This window comes from Anas platyrhynchos, chromosome Z (genome assembly GCF_047663525.1).
Source record: "Anas platyrhynchos isolate ZD024472 breed Pekin duck chromosome Z, IASCAAS_PekinDuck_T2T, whole genome shotgun sequence".
NCBI classification, from domain to species: domain Eukaryota; kingdom Metazoa; phylum Chordata; class Aves; order Anseriformes; family Anatidae; genus Anas; species Anas platyrhynchos.
This window is the reverse complement of record NC_092621.1, coordinates 39541959-39569293: the sequence shown is the minus strand read 5'-3', so window position 1 is coordinate 39569293 and position 27335 is coordinate 39541959. Positions and strand designations below refer to the sequence as shown.

General features: G+C 39.4%; 1 protein-coding gene across 4 annotated transcripts in view; it reads right to left on the bottom strand.

Moving 5' to 3' along the window:
- Positions 1-7283, bottom strand: part of CEMIP2 (cell migration inducing hyaluronidase 2) — a 50400-nt gene extending 43117 nt beyond the window's left edge. Inside the window, exons 1-2 of one of the 4 annotated variants that reach the window (XM_038170355.2) lie at positions 7151-7228; positions 6908-6973 (exon numbers count right to left, since the gene is read on the bottom strand). The gene's annotated coding sequence lies outside the window, so the exon portion shown is untranslated. Of the gene's footprint in view, positions 1-6227; positions 6368-6907; positions 6991-7150 lie in introns of those variants that run through there. The other 3 variants (XM_072030872.1, XM_072030871.1, XM_038170354.2) reach the window with 3 other exon arrangements.
- Positions 7284-27335: the final 20052 nt, after the last annotated feature.

Below are 27335 nucleotides of genomic sequence, written 5' to 3'. Positions count from 1 at the left end.
ATATACTACTTGCTGCACACCGCCACTAAGTCTTCTCCCTTGCCCACCAGTTTCAGAAGAAAATCAGAGGAATAAAAGCAATGGCAAATGAGAAACAAATACAAATATATTACATGGTAATAATTATAAAAAACTTTGTCCAAAATGAATCACATTGACCCAGCTTTTCTGAATTCACTATGTAGTGACTTAATTGTACTGCTTTTTTGTTTCTTTGTTTGGTGCATTTTCTGTGTGTCAAACAAACAAACAAAAAAAAAACCAACACAAGATCAGATTGGTGCACAAGCACTAATCAAGCTGAGGAACACATTTTCAAAAATGAAGTCTTTCTAAAGTATCATGGATCAAGACACAGAAGTACAAGCATGAATAATATCTATAGTGTAAGCCAAGGTCCATATATAAAAGCCATCTTTAATACTTGCTCTAATAAAATCTTTTGAGCATACAAGTCCTCTGGTTCAGATGCAGAAGTGAATTTCAAAGTGGTATACAAGTAGGAGACAGTTATATATGTTTCTGGTGATATGCAAAACAACTCATATCCATGGATTAGAAAGTATGTTGGGGCAGAAGAAGGGGATGGTAGAGAAGCTTGGTTCCCAAGGGAAGGAGACAGGTAATTTGTAGTCTGTGAAATATGCGTTTGACTGTGGGAATTAATATGAAATTATGGCATGTCAGCTGAAACCACTCTCATGTTTATGGCTTACAACATAGACGAGAGCCATGAATTTAGTTCCTGGCTTCTTCTGAAGGTGTTTGGTATACCACCCTTAAGGTTGAGGGCTGAAAAATCAGAGGTGAAGTGTCTTTTTTTTTTTTTTTTTTAACCTCTACAAGAAGCATTTCCTCTCTCCAGTGATAATTGGGCACACTTTTGTCTCTTAGCTGTTTTTGTGAATGAGCTCTGCATTAGTCACTTGGTTTCTCTCACATAATTGCCAGGAGAGCACTTGACACAGCAGATGAAACATCAGCTTTCTGAAAAGTTAGATATACAAAGATCAGGGATCCTCATGGTTTTGAGACTGCAGGGATAACTCTGCCTTCTCTGATTCCTGGACACCAAACACTCTCCCATAAGCACTCACCTGTTCCTAACAGATGTCAAGACACAGTTATTTTTGGTTTGCTATAATACATTTGTAACATCTTTAGATCTTGCCTTTTGAGATAAGAAAACAATAGCCAGAAGCTGTGACACTGAAATGGTGGTCCATATAGTTAAAACTATGCCATAACACTTTCAGCAACTTCAATTTTGTTCCCTTTGCTTCCGTTTGACATGGTTAATCTTTATAAATTATTTACACATTAGGGAACTCGGTTCTGTTTTCTATTCATTGTTTAGACAATAGAATGTTTGGGTGGAGGAAATTTTTCAGAAACCATTTTTTAAATTTGTATCCAAGTGAATCTACCAATGTCTCTACTACAAAGGATCCCACTCGGTGCACCAGGAAACTTCACACCTGCTGAAACAGACTACACAAAGGGAATCATTTTTACTGTGTTTCTCATTCTCTGAAAGGAAAGCTTTAATAATTTGCACAAGGATCAAAAGTGAAGACTCGCATTTTAATCATGCATCTGTCATTAGCTTGCTGCATGAGTCACAGCTCATTTAGGCCCCAAGCCTGTAACATGAGGAAAAACGGTCACACGGACATTGTGAGGCTTAGTTTACAGAACACTTTGGTCTCTCAGAGCTCAGCAATGCATCGCAGTACAAGCCTGCTTCTAAGCAAATAAATAGCTCCATGTAAGTCAACAGCATCCATGTGAAAGTAACTGATTCACAGCATTCACCTGAAGATGATGGTAGGGGAAAAAAAGGGGGGGGGGGGGGGGGGATGAAAAAAACCCACTACTATTTATCATATTGATGATAAGAAGCTGTATTTGCAAATATTTGCAAGATATCTTTTTACCTGGAAGAACACAGATCCAATCAAATCCACTACATCTTAAGGCTTCAGAAAAAAAATAATCCATGTAATATTAATATGCTTTCAGAGAAGTGAGGTCCAGCTCTGGCACTACCACGAATAACTGATACAGCTTTTTAAATAGGTTTTTGGCCTTCCAGAGGAGGAGGGCCAAATATCTAGTTTCTTCCAGTCCAGTATTATGGCTGAAAAGCCCTTAAAAAAACATAATAAATAAATATGACAGCACAGAATGTAGAAGGCAATTCTCTTCCACAACAGCATACACATTTCTTTCTTCCTCCTCCTTGTTCTTTGTACTTACATGTACATGTATGCTGGTTTCCCTTTCTGCTAAAGCTCCAAGGTCTGTGCATCAGCTACAAAGTAGACAATGCTGGTTGAGAAGTTGCCATCCATAGGATGCATTGGTGTAGCTGCACACCCACATTCTTTCAGAGTTGCTTTGAATTTCCATGAGCCAAGGAGTTTATATTAAGAGATGATTTTAAGCTAAGAATTCCAAATTGCATCCACTGAGCAAGCAGATCTGACATAAGCACCTCTTAGCTGTTTGATCCCCAAAGGATCATTCATCCTGTAAAAAGATCACTAAGAGGCTGCATAACAGAGGTCCATGCAGTCAGCAGCAGCACAGAGAATACAAGTGACTTCATAAGTATTCTAAGGTGGGTGGAGAGGGGGAGGGAAGCAGACAAGAGGTTTTTGAACCTGAATCAGTACTGGATGTTTTGGACTTTAACAATTTATATAGTTTCAGGAAGCAACAGAATTACAGATGAGAAGCCAGTCAAGGACTGTTACACCAAGAATAGCTTAGGAAGTCCTCGAGATGCAAGTTGATACTACTGCTTCCAGCCTCCAACATTATGCAATATCTTTACCAGACATCTATTACTCACCACTGTCAGACATCAGGTAATTGTCTGGATGGACATTTTTTCTGCCATGATAGGGCCATTCTACTACTACGCTTTAAAATCTCATTTAACCATCCTGTGCTCCTACTTCTCCAAAAATCACCTCTTGCTCTAAGGGCAAAAAAAACCCGTAACTCAACCACTGTAATTGTCCATTGATATCAAAAGCACAACATATAACTACCTGATGTCCTAAATTAACGTGTCATACTGCTACATGGTAGCTGAAGCATGGGAACAGCTTAAATACTGCTACAGGATCAGTGGCCTCCAGCAGAAGGGCGGGGCAAATACCAGATAAATATGTGACATCCCAAAACTTCACAACTAACAGTCTTGCTCCTGGTACAGGCTGAAACGGGTTTTCACAGCCAAATTAATGCATGGTAACCTGAATACATCTGGGTGCCAGCTTTTTAAGGTATCACAGGAGTCACGCAAATACATGAGCTGGGAGCCTGGTGAATAACGTACAGTAATTTAAATTACCTGACGTAAAGCTTTTGTGAGGAACAATTTTAGAGAAGAAAAACATTCTCTATCACTTCCCATCTGTAAGAATCACAAGCAGAAATGGGATGTCAAATGGGTTGTGTCAGAACAGAAGCAAGTCTCCAAAATGCAAAACAAAGACTTCTAAGCCACCATTAAGTATGCACTCTGCTGAGCTGCGCTCATATTTGGGATTACTGTGGTAAATTCCTTTCTAGAGAACTGCAAGAACTTTGCACCCAGCAGCCAAGCTTTGCAATGTGCTGCTAGGTACAGCTAGTCGTTTCACATGACTATTCTACCTTTTATTTTTTTTCAGTCTCATGTGCCAAAAAAAGATAGATGAGCTACTAGTATGTTCTCTTGTTAAAGGATTTCACAACAAAGGAAGAAAATCAGATACAGGTCTTAAAGCATGCATTCTCTAACGCCTTCAGTATTTCCTCTCCATATTGGCAAATTCAGCACTTTTTCTCCCTCACATCTTTCTTCAAGGTATATAGTTCTCTACTCCCTCTTTATTTCCTTTCCCAGTATTGCTGTTCCAGGAAAATACTTCTGTGGATTTCTGAATCCACATCTACAAACAATTCATTCCCATTTGTCTTGCCAAAAACATCTCCACTAAATCAACGCTGAAATCCTTTTTTGTAAAAATGAGCTCAGAATAGCTTAGAATCAGAATGACTTAGAATCAAGTCTAAGCATGACTTGATTCGAAACAAGAAACTGTAATTTATATGTTACAGATTTTAATCTTGTTTTGATGTACATTTCAGACAATTTCAAAGAATTGCCTTGCCAATGCAGAGGATGAACTTTGCTAGTGTGCTTCCGACACACAGGTTTTGGCTATGCAGACACAGAGACTGGCCAGTTGATAAGGCTCTCTCTGACTGCTGCCAACAGTTTTTGGGTCACAGATGGGAGCAGGCAGGAGCTGAGGAGCAGGAGACCCCCAGCAGAGCTCCGGGGTATGGCTCTTCATGCCCATCATCTCCCGTGCGAGGCCAAACAATGCAGAGGCCCAGAGTAGTGGCAAGGCAAGGCCCAGCATTTCCCATCTTCCACAGGTACATCTGGCTGCACTGAGCCACTGAACAACATCCTCAACATTCCCAGTGCCCGTCCTTCCTCCCTCATCTAGAAGAAAAACAACATTGCTTCAACACCAAGGAGAGGCACTGACTTCTAGTCCAGATTTTCTTCGGTATGTGGACATCCTTCATGGTAAGGATGTTATGACCAAGAGTCTAAATCAGATTGGCCCCATATTTTTTTCTTCAAGCTGCTAGGATTAGCAGATCTCAATCTGCCTCACCTATTTTTATAATCACACCTTAAAGGAAAAAATAACCTTCTTGTTCCTCTGCCCCGTGACCTGGTTTGTCAACCGGAAAGAAGTGTGATATGTGCCACCAAATGGTAACTGTTCCAGTCATGGGACCAGTTACAGCTGAGAAACCTCTGGAGGATATAACAGGACCTGATTTAAAAAAAGAATACATTTTTCCTACATTGGGGTCACCAACATCTCCTGTTTAGTGTGTCCACCCTCCAACAATTAACCTGTTCATCAGACTTACTGATGAGAGCTTCCCACCAACCCTAGCCACTGTTAGAGTAATGACATTCCTAATTAAAATAAACCTTATAGTCTGCCACCTACAAAATACCTACCTCTAGCAGCACTCACCACATCTAACCTTCAGATCAAACACTAGGTTTCAGAAGGCACTTTGGCAACCTTGCTTTATCAAGGACCTCACAACAACCTTCTGTTTTCTGTTTCCTTGTAGTTGCTTCCCTCTTTCTCACTCTCCCCTTTCTTTTTTTTCCTCCTCCTCCTTTTTCCTTCATGAATCCCATTCATAGCTGGGGTTACTGCCTGTGCTTTACACAAAACTTACTCTTCTGGGCACTTTGCCCACAACACGCTCTCTGCTGGATGCTGAACTAGCAGGGAGAAGGCAAGAAAAACAAGCTAAATATTGCTCCCAACAAGCTCGACCTGGCAGAAGACTTCACGTTGCCAGAGGCAGCGTGCAGGATCCCTGCAGACAAAGCAGCCACACGCTCTGTAAGAACAAAGATGATCCTCTCCTGCTCCTCCCTGCTGCTATCCACGGGCCGTTTCACACCAGTAACGTAGGCACCACAGTCACAAATCTTTTGCCCTGCTGCATCAAAACCGGACTGATGCTACCCCAAAATTTCAAGTGCCATTTTACCCACCTCAGTGAATTGTCTTTGTAGCTCGGGACGCTATTTCATTGTTTTAACTGCTAAGGGATATAAAGTCTCTAAGGTTTTAAAGAGACTCTGCACCACCACTTCAGCCTTCAAAACATAAGCGAGGACGGCATCTCCGACACACAGCCCCGACCGAGCCGTGATGTAGCACAATTGTCACCGCACGCTCGCTTTCATTAGGAGGGCTGAGAGATGCGGCCCCCATTGTTGTTGCGGGGTGGGTTTTTTGTTTCTCCTTCCCCTCTCCCCCACAGCCTTCGGGCAACGAGCCGGCCGGGCAGCCCCTAACCCGCGGGGGGGCACACGACCCCTGCCCTGCCGCTGGCCGGAGGGGGAGCGGCGCGGGTCCCCGCACCACCTGCCGCCCTGCCCACACCTGCCGCCGGCCGCACAGCCCCGGCACGGGGGGGAACCGGGGCCGAGCCGAGCCGAGCCGTGCCGCTCCCTTTCCCTCCCCTTCCTCCTTTTCCCTTCCCTTCCCTCCCCGCTGCCGGGAACAAAAGAGGCCGGTGCGGGGCGGCCGCCGGGCAGCGCGGCGCTCTCCCCACGCTCCCTCTCCCCAGCCCAGGTGCCGGTGCCGGTGCCGGTGCCTCCCCCCGGCTCTCACCTGGGCCCGTCGCGTCGCGGCGGCGCGCTCAGGGCGGCGGCATGGCGCTCCCCGCCCCGGACACGGCGGGCGAGCGGCCGCACGGCTGCTCGGCACCCCCCGCGGCTCCCCGCCCCGGCTGCCGCCCTTACGCAACTGGCAGCGGCCGCCGACGGCGCAACCCCCCCGGGGGAGACGCTTCCCGGCCCCGAAAGGAGGCGGCTGCGCCCCTCCGCCGCCTCCTCCGCCTCCTCCTCCTCCTCCTCCGTCCCGTCCCGTCCCGCCCCCGTCCCACCGCACCGCCCCGGCACGGGGAGGAGCGGGGCCGAGCCGCCCGCCCCTCGCCCCGCCCGGCGCCGCGGGGGTGCCCTCGGGTTGGGGGGCTCGGCGCCGCGACCCCCGGACCGGCAGCGAGGCCGTGGGGAGGGTGTGGGAGGGGAGAGAGGTGCGGCGGGGTGCCCGAGCCCCCAAAACGCGGTGCAAAGGCGCAGGTGCTGTGTGTGTGTGGGGGGGGGTCGTAGTGGTGGTGGGGGTCTCTGCCGGGTGTGAGCAGCGCCAGCGAGGGGAGGCACAAACCCGCAGCAAGGGAGGGCGGCGAGAAGCAGGCGGGTACCGGCTGGTTATCGTTCCGTTCAGGCTTAGGGAAGATAGAGAATAAAGTTATTCACGCGTTTGGGCTTAAAGAAAATAAAGGTACTTACGTGAGCCGGTGCCCGGACAGCCTCCGACCTGATAAAAGAGCTGGCTGGAAAATCTGGCTCTGGTTTCTGCATGTATACATAAACCTACATAAATATATGGTCTGATTTGGACTACTATCAAATCAAATCAAACCCCCAAATATTCTCGATTTTAAGGAACCGGTGCCCGCAGCTGTTCCCTAGCATAGCACATCATCGGTCTGATGTAGAAACGTGGAGGAACTGAGGAGCTCCAGCACTTACCTTCGCTGGAGACCCGGAGCTCCAGGGCAGCCGCCCAGGTTGCTGGCTTTGATGTAGATCTGACAACGGGCTGCTCTTAAGTTTGGGACCTCCCACCGTTTCCAGTGCACTGAGGTTGGGCCAAACTCGCTACAAATCGGAAAGAAAAAAAAAAAAAAAGGAAAAAGAAAAGAAAAAAAAAAAAAAAAGCCCTGATCAGATTCAAAATGCTTTGAATGAAACGGTTCTGGAAATACAGCCAACATTTTCCAACTTAATTATTTCCTTGGGAAAATTCCAGACAGCTGGGAACCAAGTGATAACTCATGCATATTCCTATAAACGCTGCCCTGTAACTTCTCTTCTAGCCATTTCTTCTTTGTTTACCGCTGAGCGCAGCCGGCCCGTGTTCGCGTGCAGCCCGAGGAGACATCTAGTGACTGAACCCTCAAACTGCAAATCCAATCAGCCCGAAACCTTGGAGGTCGCCCTCTTTTCGGGGCCGAGAGGCGAAGGCTCCAGGACACCGTCCAGTGGCCACCATCCTCAGTGGGTGGTGGAGGCCGATTTCAGGCCGACCCCTTCGTGACCGAGGTCTGAAGCAGTGCTGGACAGATTTGTCGGCAGAGGCGCGGGACGGGCTGGGGCAATTCCTAACTTGCAGTAAACCACGGCGAAGGAAGCCCTTGGGTATAAGGGCTTATAAGGCGTTTTCATCTCCCTTTGATCGTGCCTTTGTCTTCTTCAGCTTAACTTTTTTTTAATGCCCGGGAGCACAATCCTTTTAACACGTGCGACTGTAAATCTTTGCCTCATTTCAACGAATGCACACACAATCTGAGTATTTGCCAGTGACTTTAGTTTTGAAGACCAAGCCAAACTGACGGCAGCTAATCTTTGTTTAACGTGAAGTTCAAATATTTCAGCTGGAAAGCAAATGTCCATCTTAAAATAAAACAAAACAAAATCTGCACTGCACTGGACATCCATTTTACACATGTGCTACTGTGCTTGCCCATGAAACACACATCCTCAATTATTAATTCAGTTGTCTGTTTGGACAGACAATTGTGTTCATACACAGTGAAACTGTAGCAAATTAATAGGTGGTGTACTCTTTTTACTGAATGGACTTTTTTTTTTTTTTTTTTTTTTTTTTTTTTTTTTATCATGTGTCTGACATCCTGAAAACCACTTTTACATCAAAACCCTCCTTCAGTTATCTTTCTTCATATATTCCTGAACTATTCCTTGAGAATGCCAAATGAAACAGAATGTTCATGCAATTTAATTTGTGGAAATCTCATGAAATATTTAGAGTTAAGCTTTCTTCCCCTTTGAGAAATTATTTTCACTTAACATATTACTCCCACCGAAAATGTATGTAAAGATGATTTTGCCAGATGGATAGGTTTTCTGGTCCCATTAAATAATAGAACTAGCCTCTTAAAATGTGTTATTCTTAACTGTTTTTTTTTAAACAATGCTTTTTTTTTTTTTCCTTCCATTCACATACAGCACTGCTTATCCATTGGAAAGATATGGGTCTAAGACCAGAAAGAAGCATTTACTTTTTAAACATTTCTTCAGACTGCTGATCAACATTCCCAGTTTGAGACGCGCAAAGATCTCGTTTCAGAGATATATGGGTAGATGTTTGTTGGTACTGTATGGGGGCAAAAAGTAGAAACACTTCTACGTAGATGAAGTAGTCTGAAGCTAAATACATTGTTATATATACATGTATTTTAAATGTCACACACACACATGCCTCTCATTAATCTGACTCAAATCACAAATACCTGCCAACTGTGAAAACAGCAGATCAGTTACAGAACGGACTTATCACCCAGAAGCTACAATTTCTAAATGTGATGGTTACATGTGGACGTAACAGTAACTTAAACCCCTAAGTATGTGGAAGGTCGGACTGCAAGATTACCTGACTGTTTGAAATCTCGATATCAAACCCAAATGGTGCACTGAAGCATTGCATCTACATCTGGCACGACTTCTTCCCTCACACTTCTTTGGGTTTAAGCAGACAAATCCTTGTGCTTGATGTATATCACAAACCTTAAATGCAGCAAAAGACAGATTTGAAAGAGAACACTGATGCGGTGACCATGGTCTGATGATTTCAAAATAAGTAAGAAGGAAGCCACCTTTTGTATTTCTAATCAAAAGTAAGTGCGTCCAGTTACTATTCAAGATCAGGGCCTAACTCTGAATTCCTATCCAGGTCCTTGTGATTCAGAAAATTTTGTTTTTGTTGTTGTTTTGCAGATAAGAGAGCAAACATACATATTTCTTTCCTTGTTTCTTTGCCTTTTCTGGCATTCATCCCGGGTACTCTGTGGTAATACCTTTTCCATATAGTAGCTGTGTTTTAAATTATCATACTAAACACATGTATTTTTAATTACCTCTCTGGGAGTTTAACATACTGTGTGGCAAAGAAAAGTGAGATTCCTGAAATAAAACAAAGGCTGCCTGGGCTGAAGAGGTTTGCTGTTGGTAAACTCCTGCTCCTACATTGAAACACGGTGCTTCAACTAAAACTAGCAGCAGTTAACAAGATGTAATGACAGCTTAAAGTAGAAGATGAAAGCATTTAAATTGCACACTAGAGGAATGCTTAGATCTGTAACCAGGTTTTAGGACGGAGTAGTTTCAGTGTGTCTTCTTGTGTCATAGTGTATTACAATTCCTCTCCGACATTTGCACCTTGAAGTCTTCCCCTGCCCACTGAACGACTGTGCCTTTTTTGTTAATTCATGTCAGAACAAAGCCACTTAGCACTCAAGTTTCTTTTTGCAGGTCTATGAGAAAGTATGAAGAAAGTCACTGGAGACTTCATTTACTACTACTGAAATCAGTAGCACTAAACACAGACAGCAAAAACCTGTGTTATGTGGCAAACATAACAAGACTGCAGACTGCTCTGGGTTCTTCAAGGATTTCACAGACCTCCTTAAAGCTTCCCCTAATCAATCCACTAAGTTCTATCAGAGCCCATCTATTCATTCTCCCTCTTCACTTCAGATGTTACCAGCAATTTTACATCAGAGAAACACATTGGAATTTCAAGATTCTGGGTCATATAGAGATTAGAAAGTGTTGAAAGCCAAAAAGAAAAAGTGAGGGTTTTTTTTTTTTTTTGGTCTTTTAAATGTTATTCTCTGTAAGCAGACACTGACAGTGAACCAGCAAAATCATTTCAAAACTCCTGTTAATGAAGGGAGCGCAGGCTGCAGTGAAGGTTAAAGGAGGATTTGTGAACTAGGATTTTCAAAGAAAGGTTGAATGTAACTATGAGGACCAAATGAGAATAGGCTGAGTAGACAGACATATATAGCAGAAAAACATAGAGGCAAAGTGAGGGAAGTTGAGGGGAGGCGAGGCGAGGCGAAGGAAGGGAAGGGAGATAAGGATGTATTTTGTCTTCCATAATTCTGTAAAGTACAGTTTGGAAAATACACAATGCAAACTCATATAGCATTAATTTTTAATATTGTCTCAGTAAAAGTCACAATTCTCACCAAAGCTATCCATATGCTGAGTCGTCTCACACCAAGAAATAATTATAATATTTTTTTTCCACTGTGTTTGGATTTTAGTTCAATGTGACTTAAAACATTTAAACTGATTGTCTTCTGTATTTAAATATTTTTCCATGGGAAGGCTTTTCTTTGAAGGAGTCCACCTTCCAAGTCAGTTCAATATTTATTTCAATGTGATTGGCGTTGATATGTAACACCAAAAATACTAGGAAACTGCAGTAGTAAAGTTGGCTTACATTTACTGGAAACTGATTGTTAAATGATCTACTGGTAACCCTAAGGGCAATTGGGTCCTATCTGCCTGTTTGGTCAAGAAACAGAAACAAAATATAACCAGAAAAACTACTAGTCCAGTCAGTCCCAGAAGAATCTGGTCGGGAGTGCTGTGCTCCTAAACCAAAAGCTGCAGCCTACAGATCTTTACATATCTATTAGATTTTTTTGATAAATTATGGATTGTGAGCTCTTATATAATCATAATCCATAAAGCAGACTAAAAATCATTAAATGCATTATCTCCTACAAGTTGCCTGCCAGAATTTAGCGAGACTATTTGGAATATCTATGACTGTGTTTCATCTCATGCACTTAACATTATCACTTTATGGCATTTCTACATTAATAATGCAGAACATGCATATTATTTCTGTGCCATAAATATATGTCCTGAGTTTTTTTTGGGTCTAATTTGTGTTTAGCAGACAACACTTTTGGTTAACGCACTGAGAAATTTACAAAAAGAAGAGCAGAACACAAAACATAGATTTCTATTCTTCACTCACATTGGCAGATATATTCAATATAGCAGACACACACACACATACACACAAACACACAAATGTGTTGTCTTAATCTTGGAGAAAGAAGGAAAGTCTGGCTTCCACTGCTGAGAAATGTATTATAAATGTTTTGCATTTATATTTAAGAATTACATATCTGATTGAAGGCACAGGATAAATATTTACAAGTAGAAATGCTCAGGAACATCACATAACTAAAAAACATTCATAAATACTTCCAGAAAAATAAAAAAAATAAAAAAAAATAAAAAAAAAAGCTATAACACTTCTAATGCATTCCCAAACTCAAGTGTAAAAGCTGTATTTGCAGGTAATCCATTTCATTCAAGAAGAGACATATGCAAGTAAGATACTTTTTGTATCTTTGAAAAAATAACAATTAAATTGCAACCTTACAACACCAAGGGAAGATACATTTTCATGGCATAAAACAGAGGTTGAAAACAAAGCTTCCATCATGCAGTGCAAAACTGATCGCTTGTACAATATAATTTTCTATTGCAAATCTTTGTGCACAGCTTTGGGCTCTAAACTCCAATATGCATTCAGACCATAGTCCTCAAAATGATACTCTTTTTATTAAAAAAAAAAAAGTCTCTAAAACCACATGAAAACACACTTGAAGCACTTTTGAAGCACATACTGTAGAATAATGCTTACCTTGTATTGTATCAATGCAATCATATGCCTACGTAAAACTGGAGGGGTTTGTTTCCAGTAAATTTTCAGTTTTCTGTCAACACAGTATGTCACCAAATGGCTGACTGAACCTTTTTTCCTTTTGGGAAAGAACAAATACGAAGGCTAATTACTGTTACAGGAAAAGTTATCTGTTGGGTTCCCTGCATAGGATATCATCCTGACCTTTTTTTTTTTTTTTTTTTTTTTACAAAAACAGGAATTGAAGTGTCTCATATGAATGACAGCCAAATGTAAAAACAAGAAATATTTGACCATCAGAAACGAGTCCTTTGATTCTCCGAGGTGCATTTGCAGTGCTGCAAAACACAGTTCATTTAAAACAACAGAGAATTTGGGTTGACATACTCAGTAATTCTAAAACACATGCCTCTTCTTTTAAGTCAGCCTCTAAAACAAGAATGTGAAATGCAATGACTGACTTCAGTGAGGTTTATTCAAATAAATAAATAAATAAATTTGGACTATCTGTCTGTTCGGTGAGCAGAGGTTTGTTTAGCACAGCAGCTTGTACCAACAGTAGCTAGTGACAAGAGATGGTAAGAATATAAGAAAAAGTTAACTAATCATACATCAACACTTCATTGTCTAGTCGCCTATCTCCCAGTGATTGGAGGCTCTGGATCCCCTCTGATACACTTTCATTTTCCAGCCATTAAAAAGAAAAAGAAAGCCATGTTGCTTTCTGAATTCACATAAGTTCCTAGCACCCACAATGCCTCATGACAAGTTGTTCTACAGCATAACTGCTTCTTGTGAGAAATACTTCTTCTTGCTAGGTTTGGAGCTTTCATGTACTTGTTTCATTTGATACTCCAGAGTTCTTACACTGAAAAATAGTCATTCCTTCTCCATGCCACTCATACATGTTCTCCCCTATTCATTTATTTTCCACTCTAAATACATAAACAAAGTATGTTTCCTCGTTCCTTACATGGAAACTGTTTAATATCTCATCATCCTTAGAGTGCATTATCATTCTTTTTCCAATTTGATACATTATTTGTTTTTAAGGTAATAGAACCAGAATTGCAATAGGCTCCACAATATGGGCACCCTGTATATAAAAATCTAATTTTTTATTCTCCTCTTCTGCACAAATGATCTCTTAAGTCTTTTTTCTTCTTCTAATCACCACTGATGTCTGCTTAGTAATATTAATTGTAATGTGAAGACCTTACATTCCTGAACAGCAGCTTTCTAGAGCCTGTAACTGTGCACATAAATTTTACTTAGGACTTCCCAACAACTGGTAAATACCACAACCAGATCTGTAAATTTTTAAGAAGACTAAGAAGCTCATCAGATGAATTGCATGTTCCTGTTCTGAGTCATGTAGGAAATAAAGCAAGATAACTTAAACTTTGGTTTTATTTTGCAGCTGCAAAGCAGTTAAGTGGCTTCATCCAGTAGCTCAGTACAGGCAGCAGCAGCAGCTGAAAAACTCTGCCATTTCATGATCACCTTTTATTTCCTGTGATCATATGCACTTTGGAGGACTAGGAACTACACTGCGGCTCAAACATTTTCAGTGCCACCTAACTTTTAGAAATGTTTTTTCAATAAGGTTTATGAGTGCTGAAAGGGAAAGCTGAAAGGTCACTTACAAACTCATCCTCTAGAGAGCTCCAAAAACTCAGATTACTGAGATATACACATTCATGAACAGCTTCATGTCAAGGAACAATGAAAAACTGATGAGCTTCACAACACACCAGGAAAAAAAAAAAAAAAAAAAAAGTGTAAGAAGCAGAACTTCACTTCCCTGTTGTCTTCTCAATTGCTGCCATTTGATGTTAAGGTAAATAATTAGGGGGGAAAAAATAAAGGAAAAATGCTTGAAAAAGTACAAGTTATTCACAAGGCAAGACATGTTCTCAGTGTAAGCATGCCATTCTTTGCACTCTGAAGGTTAGACAACACTAAATCAGGCAAGTTCTTTTCTGCTGACCATTTATTTTTCCATCTATTTCTTTTGCTACCAACCTACTATGTCTCTCCTGCTTTTGGTTCCATTCCCTTCCCCCGCTGCTTGTTGTACTGCAACAGAAGTACATTTGCTAAGCAAGCCAGATGTACATGTTGGACTGATACCAACGTTTTATATTTAACTTCTACCTCCACAAAATTTAATGGAGTAAGCTGCATGGAGCAAGAGGACAAAAATGAACAAACCAACAAATAAAACTACAAAAACCCCACACCCAACAGCTGCGAACATACTGCATGTTTATACACAATGCATCCCAAACTCAGACAGCAAAGATTTTGTAGAAAATGACTTCAATTGAAACTTCAGGCTGAACATGCAGATAACAGCATGTATGTGTCATGTCAATTTTCTTCCTGTCTGAATTAGACAGACTGGAGACATTATGAAGATGAAAAAGGTAGCCATGACTTAAGCCAAGCACAGGGAAAAGAATGCTAATTGGGGTAAAACAAACAAACAAACAAAACAGCACTACACACAACCAAGTCTTCCAAGTCTTAAAATGATCTGAGCTAATGTCTGCACAGCAACAGATACTGAGAACAGAAAGGGTCCTGCTGGCTTCGCATATCACATAGACTGTCTGCAGGACCAGTTTGCCCACTGTTTTCCAGTACACATGGTGTTCTGTAGCATACATTTATATTGTTTATACATGTAAGGAATCACAGATGGTGAACCTTTCTCTGTGCTGAGCAACAAAATGATCAGACCTTCCCATGGTCTCAGACTAACTCTACAGTGAGGCCTGAGCAACATACCAGCTTCCTGCTGGCCCCTGCTGCAGAGACGGTTTCATGCAGGCCTTGGACTAACCTTCCTCCTGGAAGTGAACCAGAGCCGTACTTTAATCCTAAAGAATGAAAAACAAAGGAGTCAAGAAATGAGCTTGGTAAACAAAACAAACATGTAAACGGGTGTGATGAGAACTACTTTGTAAAAAGGAGGTGCTCTTCAGCAGGCTTGGTCAGAACAAGAAGCTGTCTGAGACTGGGTAAAATTTGAGCCCTCTCCTTGAAGTGCACCGTGGCTGGAATATAAACCCTTAGAGATTCACAGTCCAGCCAACAGAAAAGGGCAAAGAGTGAAATACTATTGTTTCACAATGCTGTGGATGCTTTTAGGTCAAATGTCTTTCCTATGCACAAATAATTGCTTATTCCACAACTACAGAGATCATCAGCAAGTTTGTTCTTTTAGTTCATGTCACTTATCTAAAGTGTAAAACTTTTGATGTTGTTTCAACTCATATGCTTTTCAGGGCATAACCCCCCCCCCTCCACGACCCAAATCCTACATGTACGTAGTTTAGCAACTTCATCTTTGTGGTGTGATTGATTAAGTATGAAAATCATAAAAACAAAATTAGGAGAAACAGCGTAGGGACTATTTTTAATTAAAAATTGATATATATAAGTAAACACTTTGTTGCCTTTTTTTTTAAAAGCTAATTTTATTCTGTGTACTCTCCAAGGTCACTTTAATTGAAAGAATGTAGAGAAGAAGCATTTTCCCTGTTTATATTGCATTTTTGGTATTAGATTATGTTCGCTGAGCTTCACAATTTTTATTGTATGTCACAAGTAACCAGGGAGAGACAACACTTCTTCAGAATCTGAGAAATGTATCTATAAATCATAGATTGATTGAAGGACAGGCATTACAGAAACCATTTTCACTTTAGAAACATTCTCCTCAAAGCAACATAACGAATTAAAATGAGATAATGGGCACAAGTGTTTTTACATGCTGTTATTTCAGAATATCATTAAAATTTAAGCAGTACTATTTGATCTATTTGTCTTGTATAGTAAATACTCAGAAACATGCTGCTACATACAAAAAGCCTAAAAGATTGTTCAGTAATAATTTTTTTTTTTGGGGGGGGGGGGGAAATGTATGCCTCATTAGACTTCCAAATTTAAGCTTTTATTTATTACCTTCTCCCTTCCAATCTTTCTCTGTCCTGTGTCCCTCCCTTCCTGTTCCCCCAAAACTTTTCCCAGTCCCCAAAGGGATCCTATTTTATTTGATGTATTTACAATGCCTTGTGAAGTACTATACAAATATATTCAGGCTGTCTTAATATCTGCCTTGGAAGGCCTGCAGCTCTACAATTAAGTTTCTCAATACAGACTGCATATCAGCTTAATGACAGAGATTGCTGACTGGTACAACAAAAGGCCTGAGATGTAAATGGCTCCTGTATGTCTCATTGGTGCTAATCCTGGAGATCATTAATCACATCTTAAAGGGAAATATTAGTGATTACTCCTGATTGGTTCCAGCAGGGGAAGGTGGGGAATAAATAAATACATAAATAAATAAATAAATAATATGGCTGACATTTGGCTATCACTATTTGAAAGTACCATATTCCAACCCAGAAGTGGAGTGGAACAGTACCTTGTGATCTGGAATTGCTTGCCTGGAGAATATGGCTGCCTTCTCCCTTCAACAGGATTTCACTTCCACCTTGATATACATGTCCCTTGCACTCACCAAATTTTCCACTGTTTCCTCAATGAGAAAAAAAACAAAAAAAACAAAAAAAAAACCTACCTGAAACTTCACAGGAAGCCCATTTCTTTCTTTGGACTACTTCTGAGTTACAAACTGAATTATAGATGTATTTAAGGTCTGAACAGAATTGTCATGTGAAGGCCATTATTATTTCAGGGCCAAGTAATAAAAGGACCCTGGGGAAAAAAAAAAAAAAAAAAAAAAAAAAAGGACAATGAAGGGGGTTTGCACAGGAATTGTAAGGAACAGCAGAGCTTAGGAGAAAGTTCTTCATGGCTTAAGGCTCTTCTTAATATTTAGATAATGCTAGAATAGAAAAACATCTCAGTATGGACCTGGTAAATTTAAAGCACGAGAGGGCTACATTTAACGTTTGATTAACACTTCGTGATATGTTTGATACTTCAGTTGTAGTACTGAAATATCTTCTAGATTACAAATATCCTAAAGTCAGAGAAGTCTCGGGATCACTGAGGCCAAAGCTGTGATCTTCGCTGCCGTGTAACCTAATACATCAGTTACGACCTCAGGCACCCGTCCTTAACCTCCAGACCCCTAGAATGCAGAATCTCAGAAATGGTTGTGCAAGCAGGAACACATAAAGAGAAGTGCAAACTCAAGTGCATCTACTGGTGGAGTCAACTTCCATGCCTCTTTCATCAGCTTGAAGTTTCATTGTTTGCCTTTAAGACTCTAGACTCTCTATTCTCTCCAGAACACTATAGTTACACCAGAATCTATTCTTTAGTTTTTCAAATAAGTATTTTTAGTGTGTGTTGCAGCTGGTGCTTAACAATATAACTTGAACATCCTTTGAAAGTTCAAAACCCAAGAGGTAAATCAGAAGTACTAGATTTGGAATAGTTTGTCTTGAGGGAGAGGGATAAACTCAGGACTTTTTGTGGTTCAACATATGTTTTTGATATACCGGATAGGGTTGGGCTTGAATTCACTAGCTCTTCCTTGTTGAAAAGGCCTATAAACATCCTCAGGGAAACAGATCTCTTATAAAACTTTACAGAACGCATTCTGTTGGAACTAAATTCCAGACATTATCTACACTCAGCTCTATAGAAAACATTTTTAAAAAAAGTCTAATTGATAGTATCATTTCTATTTCACAATACAGCATTGTCTTCCTATCAATGTGCTTTCATCCTCTCACAAACAGTATAATCATTAAAGACTACTTAAAAGGTAGCAGATAGCTAACAGGATACAGACACTTTTATCTTTGAGTTGACTTCAACTGCTTCTCCAGCATTTGAAAAGAATGATGGATTTGTGTTTATAAAGTGACTTAAAAACAAAGTGCAGAGGAATTGCTTGATGCCAGCATGGGGAAGCATACTGAAGATTGGCAATTTTCTTGTTCCAATACTATGAAAACCACTGTCTGTCTTGTAACAGTTACTGAGTTCATATTCTCAGCAGAAGGGTCAAGCTCAGGAAGGTTTAACACAAATTTTGGCATTTACCAGTTCTGGTCCTCGAGTCATTAAAAGGGACAGTCAATATTGCTGATGAACGCTGTCCAGAAAACATGCAAAATGAAAAGGAAGTCAGGAAAAGGAAGAAAAGAAAAAAAAAAAAAAGACAGCCACACTGACCTAGGAGTACATACTTGAAACATAAGAATAAATTTATCTAAAGAGAGTAGTATCATTTGCCAATTTTCCTGCTAGCATAGATAGATGATCACATATTCCTACAGCATTCAAAGCCAGAGCCTTCCCATTGAACAGTATCAGCTAGACTATCTGTAATAAAGTTTTTTCATCCTAGCATGTTTAATGTATTAATATCTAGCAAGTAGGGCATATGTCAGCAACGGGCATAACCAAAATTAGAATGCTTTTAACTGTAATCTCATCTAAAAATAACTTTAATAAATTCATTGTTTTAGCATGTTTGTATCTCACTGTCAATGTTTGCTGTTCATTAGTGCACAGAATTGCTGCTTCTAGGCATAATAAAATGTGTATCAGTAAAAAAATATATGTAAACATTATTAAACAGAAATGAAGAAGTTTTATTTAAACAATTCTCTGTCTACTTACAGCTGTTACCTACCCATAACCTTTGTTATATGAATTTCTACAGGAAAGCACATGGAAAGATAACATAATGAAGGCAGGTGTTTTCAGACATACACTTCTCAAGAAAACACAGTATGATTTACCATTGAAGGTTTGAATTTCCCATGAATATGTTACATTAAACACATTAGAAATTTAAAATACAACACATGTAAACAAAGTTACCCTTGAAGCAGTTAATCTTATCTGGGCAACTGGAGCTTGACTGCAGGTCTGGTTCAAAGGGCTTACAAAACCCACTTTGATTTACAGCTCCTACTTTGTGAAGACTCTTCTAAGAATATAAAAGACCCAAAACAGATTAAAATTCTCAATGTCTTCAGAAAATACTTTCAGGTGTAATTAGTTGTAGCAAGACTGGAAGCTTCAAAATCATGGCAACTGCCTTCAGAACGGTTTGTCTATGTTTTTGGAAAACTGTAATTTTGGTCCTTTTAGCTAATAAAAACAAAATAAGAACCTAGAACTTTCAAATATGGTCAGACTGAATGACCACGTTATTTGTTTTTCTATTGTACTAAATAGCTATATTAGGATCAGTTCCTGTGCAGGACTGCAAACACCCAGATTCCATTGCCATGAAGCACCAAGACAGCTCTGTACCTTGTGATATCACCAAGGCCACCAGAAATGTCAACAATAACTTTGCAGGGACCTCATTATAGAGCTTAAAACATTTTGTTACAGTGCTCTCCAATGGTGTCCAAAGTAGTGGGGGAAGAGGTACATGCACGCTAGGGGGTGTGCAAGACAGTTCACTGTGGTATAGGAAGAATATGTTTTTGTACCACTAATAAATAAAACTAAATTTGAAATTGTGCATACACCATCTTCATTAGTCTTTTTAACTTGTGTATATTTTTATAATGTACATAACATTCTAGTACAGCTGTGCATTTACGTAATTCATAAATTAATAGATACATGTATCAGGGGTGCCTGCTCAAAATGAAATGTTTTAGAGGTGCATGATCCAAGATGCTTGGAGACCACTGGTCTACTCATAGTACAGTAATGGTAACAATGAAAAAAAAAAAGGAGGACTTGCTGTCATTAAAATTTTTTTTATTTTTTTTTTAAATCAGAATCAAGTACTCTCCCAAGGACATGTGACAATGCACAAGAACTGAGGGAAAAAAAGTAGTAAATCTGTAGTGTTTATTCCCCTCCTCTCTTTTCTGACACTTTTTATTTTTCTATTTTCCTACTTCATCTCTGTTTACAGTTATATCTGGCACTTTTCTGTCCTGTACATTTTCCCTCCTATTTGGACTAGTTCAATCTAAAAAAACATTTTATAAAACCAGAGCTCATACGTCCTTTTGCCTTTTTATTTCCTTCTTATCATTTTGTCTAGTTCTGCCACACTTCTCCGTATTCCCAACATCTCCCCTTTTTCTGTCTCATTCCCCTCTTTTCTTTCCCCTCCTTTTTTTCCCCTGTCCTTTTTTCCCCTCCTTTACCTAACCGCAAGCCCCCTTTATCTTACTTGCAGAGCCATCGTTGGGCCTTCCCATTGTCCATTTCCCTCAACCTTAACCTTTTTTCTTTTCCCCGCTGGGACCTTGCATTTTCCACATCCTCTCTTTCCTGTTATTTTCTTTTCCCATGACAGGAGGGAAGAGAAATACTTGGGAGTAGAGACATGCCTTTGTGGTGTTCTGTTTCCTCTAGCCTTCCGGCTACCCGTTCTCTTGGCAGCAAGCCTTTTCCAGCCAGAGTAGCAATAGCTGACCACACGCTGCAGCAAGTCCCTTCCTGCCTGAGGTCCTCTGCACCACCAAAATATGCAATGCAGCGTGCCACCAGTGAAGCCTTATCCACTCCTGGCAGCAGGCTGAGAGGTTTCTGGGAGGATGCCCGGGCTCATGAAGCACTGAGACCAGCATGGCAACAGGCAAAGAGGACGAAGCAGGCAAAAAGAGGGAGCAAGTAACAATATGTGGTGAGAAACCAGGTATGTGCCTGTGAGCTTCAGCTGAAGAACAAGACAATTCAAAGAAAGGCTTTCTATACTCACAGGTGGCAATTACATGCCAGGACGTATTATTTCAATTATAGTGTTACAGCAGGATTCATAACAATTAGCAGTCTGGCAACGTGCAACTTAGTGGTCAAAAGTCACAGCATCTTGAAATCTGAAGTTATTCATGTAGTTGCTTCACCACTGCTGCCATTTTCAAAAAGACGTTACTCTAGGTGTTTCCACATACAAAATGTCATAAGAAATTATCAGCTATAATGCAATGTAAGCAATAAAATATTGATGTAGATACTGAGGGAAAGATATATATATATACACATATACTTTTTAGAATAAATCTTAGAATAAATAAAGTTAAAATAAAGGGTTGCTATATGAACTATATTTACACACACCTTTGGCTAAAAGATATCAAAACGCTACAGTATACACCAGATAACTTCACTATAGAATTAAAGATGAATATTTAAATTCATACTCAAAATATATGTAGACACATGGCTTTACTGCTTTAAAAAAGTGTTAAAAAAATCTAAGACTTTTTTGAAGATAACCATTTCCTTTTTTGACGTTTCCTTCCTTTTTTTTTTTCTGAATTATTATACTGTAGAAACAGTATCAGCATTCTGTGTTACTTATTTTTCCTGATAACAACTAAAAATAAGTAAAAATGTCTATAGAAGTATTAATCCATATACACAATCGGTACTAAATGCTGTAATTTATAAAGTTTGGCTCTTCTCTATCAGTTTATTTGAAAGTATGTGGCCACATATTCAATAATGCAGTTTCTTTTTACAGTTCCCCTTACTGCTTCTCATACAGAACACAGCAGAGAATAACTACAGTGATTAAGGAGGCAGAGCACTTGTCTTACAAATAAAAATGGAGAGAAAGCTGCTGGCAGGCAGTAAGATGGCTAAGATGATGGCAGAGTTGTTTACTAAATCCTGCAAACTAGAAATGAAGGACACTGAAACTTGTAAGACAAGGATTTAAACAGAGAAAATAAAGTAGTGTTATTTTTTATTATTGTTATTATTTTACTGTACAGTGAGCATTGAAATTCTTGGATTTGTTTTCACAGAACAGCAGCAGCAACAACTTTAAAAGGGGCATAAACATTCACAGACAAAACATAAGTAGATATTAAAAGACGCAAGTTTGAATGTACCCTTTATCATTTCTTGTTCAATAATTTAAGAAGGTCTGCATGGCCTGCCTTCCTAAATAACATCTGTGACTATCACTATTGGAGACAGAATACTGGGACAGATGGACAACCGAACTGACTCACTACTGCATTTCTTATATTTTTAGAGAACTTACTGCAAGGAAGCATTTACAGTATATTTGCTGCTACTCTGCATTTTCAGACCCACACAGAAGCATGATACAATTAAAGGAAAGAAGGATGAGCAATCCTGCATTTATGGTAGGTAAGATCACAGGGTATTGCAGAACAACCAACAAAAGTAATCAATACATTTGTTTAAGGTAAAACATATATTATGCACCCATATCCTGACGCTTTACATGCAGTCTATATAGTGCAAGAAGTTGCAATAATATAAAACTAAAGACCCCTGTGTTTCATGGAAGCCCAGCAGGGTGGATCAGCTCCCATCATCATAACTAAAATTGTTTCTTTAGTTAGATCTACATACTATATAACAGGGAAAACAAAACAAAAACAACTCTTTGAAACATAAAAGAAAAGCACAGAAAAGAAGTGCAGACTGTTAAATCATTTACTGTGAATAAGAATCAAATCCTTGGCTGCCATAAACATTCATGACTGACTCCAGTAAAACTGTACATATATAACACATATTTCTAACTTAGATTCTTCTATGAACTGACATTAACTTATGGAAACATGTAATTTCCTTATATTTTATCAAACACTTAAATAAACACACTGCACCTTGTAGTCTGTACATGCACTATATGCTGAAGTGGTTCCTGGTTACTACTTATTCCAATTATTTAGCCTACAGTTGAATTACAGTTCAGTAATGGTGTTACAGTTCAGATAGAAGAACAAAAGTACTATTAAACACATACATTCTCATAGATGGCCACATCCTCACAAAGAACACACAGAAAAAGAAGACGACTCAGCCCAGAAGTTGTTGATCACTGACGAAGCAATAATAGGAAACAAGTCTGCATTTGGTTCATTTATGTAGTTGTAAAAAAAAGGGAGTTCATACAACAACATAAAATGAATTAATATGAGTTTTTAAAATTTTATTCTTCATCTATCCTTCTGTTCTGATTCCAAGTTCTGTGTTACGTCATTAAAGTGGCCACAAAATCTCTGACAGGTAGCAGCTTTTATTCAAACTTGTTGCTAACTAAATATGTTACCACAACACAAGAAGAAATCTAGTAAGAAAACCATGCAATACTCTGCCTTTCTCTGTACAGCATGATACAAGAGAGTTGTCCATATACCATATAAAGGAGTAAACTGTATATTTAGCACTACCCACGTGCTGCCTTGTGTAGCAGAACGTTCTGAAAAACACAATGCCTCTTGTCAGCACTTAGGTTACATTGCTCAATTTTTTTCCTGGAAGTGCTTCTAATAAATGAAAACATGCCCATTAACAAAACATAATAGCATCGTCTGGGAGGCCATTTCAGACCAGCGACCTCAGCAGACAGCAGCACGGATCCTATTCTGAACAGTGCAGCATCTACCAAATGGGCCACAGGAACTCAATCAAGAACTGGGGCTAACTCACTAAGCACTGCATGTGCCTCCAAATCAGTAATCTGAAAAAGCTTCTGGTGGTGTGCATCCACATTCTTTTGCTCTCTCTGGGATGGCTTACAACTTCTTCACATTTAAAGCATATTTGGATTGTATGATCTTCAAAAGCAGATGACTTGCCCAACCAAGAAAAATGCTTTAAAAAGAGAGCTGAGAAAGACTTGTATTACTGTTGCATGCCTTTGAGGTACCACAAGAGTTATTAACCAAATCATATTCATCTTTTTATTTGTAATAAAATTTTAATACTGTTACAGCTTAAAACTCATTTGGATCACTGGCATAGCTTTTTCAGAACAGTATAGTAAATCCACCATTTACCTGACTCCAGATGAAAGCTTAGGGCAAAAATGTTTGTGGCTTCATGGTTTTGGAAGAAAAAAAAAAAGATTCAACATTGTTCCCAACAAGAGAGGCTGATTCCACACTCATATGAATATGACCTATGCTCTTGTAGGACAAAGGGCACTGCAACCTACCTAACATAATATGCACAGCTTCCAGCACTATAGGAAGACAAACTGATGATCAGATTCTTAATAATCTCTTCAGTATCTTCTCTTCTGTGCTGATGGTTAAAAAACTTGTACTTTCAGTTCTAGCATAGTCCTTTTTGTGTGTCTGTGTATGCATATGCATACATATATTTACATGTGCATACATAGACACCTGCTTTATATTGGTTGATATTAAGGAACTTGAAATTGTAGTCTGAAAGTCAAAGATAAAATATTCAATTCTAAATAGCTCACAGTAGTCTTACAACTCCCACTGCTTTCAGTAAGCAAGAAACATTTGTTAATGGGACGCTGTAAAAATCACATAACCATTTGTATGATACCTAATTTACCAACCACAAAACCTCTTCTAGCCAGCAAAATCTTTTTGATGTTTTCTAATTATTTTGAAATAGATTATTAGGTTAAAATACCATACTAACACCTCTAGAGAAAACCTGATGCTGAATACGTTTTAAGGTTGACGCCTTTCTCCCTGGAAAGAAATAAATTTTTACACTATGTGAATTTTTACACCATCCATTTTTTAAAGCATTTTCACTGGCAATTTATCAGACATATTTTAGAATTTTACATCCTTCAACAGAAAGAAAGAGCAAAAGATCTTACCTGAAAACTGAAGACAAAAAATAGAGTGGATAATTTATCATAATCTTACAATGGTATTTCTTCAGAGGGAAACACTGTTTCTTTACAATTAATATTGTCTCAATGCAAACCTGTTCTACATGTCAAGAAGTCCTTTCATGCTGGAATGTCACTCTGATGCTATGTCAGCTCAATAGGTCTTCAGGATAACTTTTGATGAAGTGTCAAATATTCAAACTATTTAAATGAAGAGCAAGCCTGATTCAGCTGGTAGCTCAAAGTTGCATGTGTTTTTTTCTCACCTCCAGTGAGAACACAAATTTTTCACTTGCATCTTACAAACACTATTCAAGTGGATTAAACCAAACTTTACTAACCAATTTTATTTAAAAAAAACCACTATCCCTGTTTGGGCTTATCTACTGCTTGCTAAACACAAAGGTCGTAAGGGAACAGTTGTGGCAGCAATATTCCCACCTGTGAGAAGGTCCAGGACCTCTTTCAAAGGCAAAGACATTTGCCTTTTTCAGGATTGCCTGTTTATACTTTTCAACCTTCCTTTAGCGGTAGAGTAGCAATACAAGCTCTGATAACACTATCAATAGTACAAATTCTGGTATTAGAATCAGTCCCAACAGCAGCATATCAACCAGCAGCATATCAATCTCAGGATAAAAAAAATACAGGGGCACTTCCTGTAGCAGTCTTCGATGCTTTTCTGCTGCTGAAAGTTGAAACATCATAAGTGGGAGGCTGTCAATAAACATAATTCCTATCATCCTTATCATTCGAGTCTCTGATTCTGAGCTGGTGTACAGTGATGTACAAATATGAATAGTGCCAATTATCTAAAGGATTTCCATACCATATTTCACAAAATCACAGCACAACTGAGGCTGAAAGATCTTGAGATTACCTAGTCCAACCCACATAGCTCAGAGAAGGGTCAACTTCAGTAGGTTGCCCTGAGCTGTGTTCCATAAACTGAGCTGAGAGTATCCCTAAAGATGGAAACTCTGCATCTTCTACTCGCAGCACTCCAGATGTCTCACCCCACACCCAGTAGAGAGGAAGGTTCACCTCTCTAAAACTGCTGGCAAGTCTCCTCCTAATGCAGCCCAGAGTGCTGATGGCCTTCTTTGCTGTGATAGTGCATTGCTGGCTCACAGTCAGCTTGTCCACCCCAAAGTCCTCCTCTGAAGAACTGCTTTCAAGGAGATCAGCCCCCAAGTTATGCAGGTTGCATTTTCCTCCTCTGATTCTCAAACACTACTTACCTTACTTCTTAATTAGTTTTGTCACTTTACCTTCCACTACCAATGCATACCACACACTGAAAAAAAGATGTAGTTCTGTAGTGAGGTACTGAGTAGCTAGCTCTGTAGCACAATAACATTCAATTAAAAGAGCCCAATTTTTCATGTTCTTAAAAAAAGTAAATTAACTTGGAAATCCATTAGTAAGAGTAGCTAACGGAACATATACTTAGAGCACTTTGCTGCCACATGAGAACAGTAAACAGAAGTGAGATCATGGCGTTATTTATTTCTTAAAATCTGTGGCTGGGAGTGAGATAGCGTAGGCTCAAAACATGCCCCAAAAGACCACACCTTTAGTGAGTAATCATAGTTTATAGAAATAGAGTTTTTTTAAAAGGTGATTTGCCAGGTTTACAGAACTAAGAAGAATTTACTGTCAAATATTTGGCTAAACAAATAAAAAAAAAAAAGAATAAGACCACAAGGTTCACAATGCTCTTTTCATTTTCCGTAAAATAAAGACATTGTGCTATTAATGAATGCTGAATCAACTCTTATGTACCATGAGACAATTGCTTTTATAACAAAACAACAGCTTATTGTCAATCTCACCAAAATGATGGTTTAAAGGCAAGACAACTGCCATGTCAACTGTTTTCCTCCAAGCTGCAACAGCTCAGAGTTGCTTTACATCAGTCACATGTTTGTTGTCATAATATAACTCTCAACACAAGCTAGGCTGTGCATAAAAGCTATTTTAATTCCTTCAGTAAACAACTTATCTGAAAAATATAGGTGTAAAATACAAATTGGAACAAACTGGCAGTAATTAACAATGCATAAGTGGTCCCAAAGAGACCAGAATCTTTACTCACCACTGTAATCTGGCACAGCTGCATCTACTGAAGACAACACAGTGCTAGTCAGGCCTTTTGTTCAGCCTCAACAAAACAGAAACAAGAGCAGCAAAGTGGCTAGGCCACCTATTCTGTCCTTTCAATTAGAGGGTGCCATAATATTTCTCAGCAGTCAGATCTTGTGATGACACTTGATCATTTGCCTGCAATCTGTAGTACTACCAGCCACTCTGTATCAGTATTCAGAGTTCTCCAATCTTTATTTGTATGTATTTCTGAAAGAAGCTCTGAAGACTTCAAGCATTCAAACACTTAAGGGAAAGTATTTCGATCTAAATCACAGATAGTGTCTAAAAGGCAGTAAGAAAATAAAATCAACTGTATATAAAGTATGATGTAATAGAACTGATTTACATAACTATTTAAGAGCATTTCCAACTCAATATTGGATTGGGGTGAAAATCTACTCTAACGTATCTGAGTACTAGTTTGAAGTTCAGAACATACTGATTCCTATTTGACCAGAAAGGCAAACAAAAAA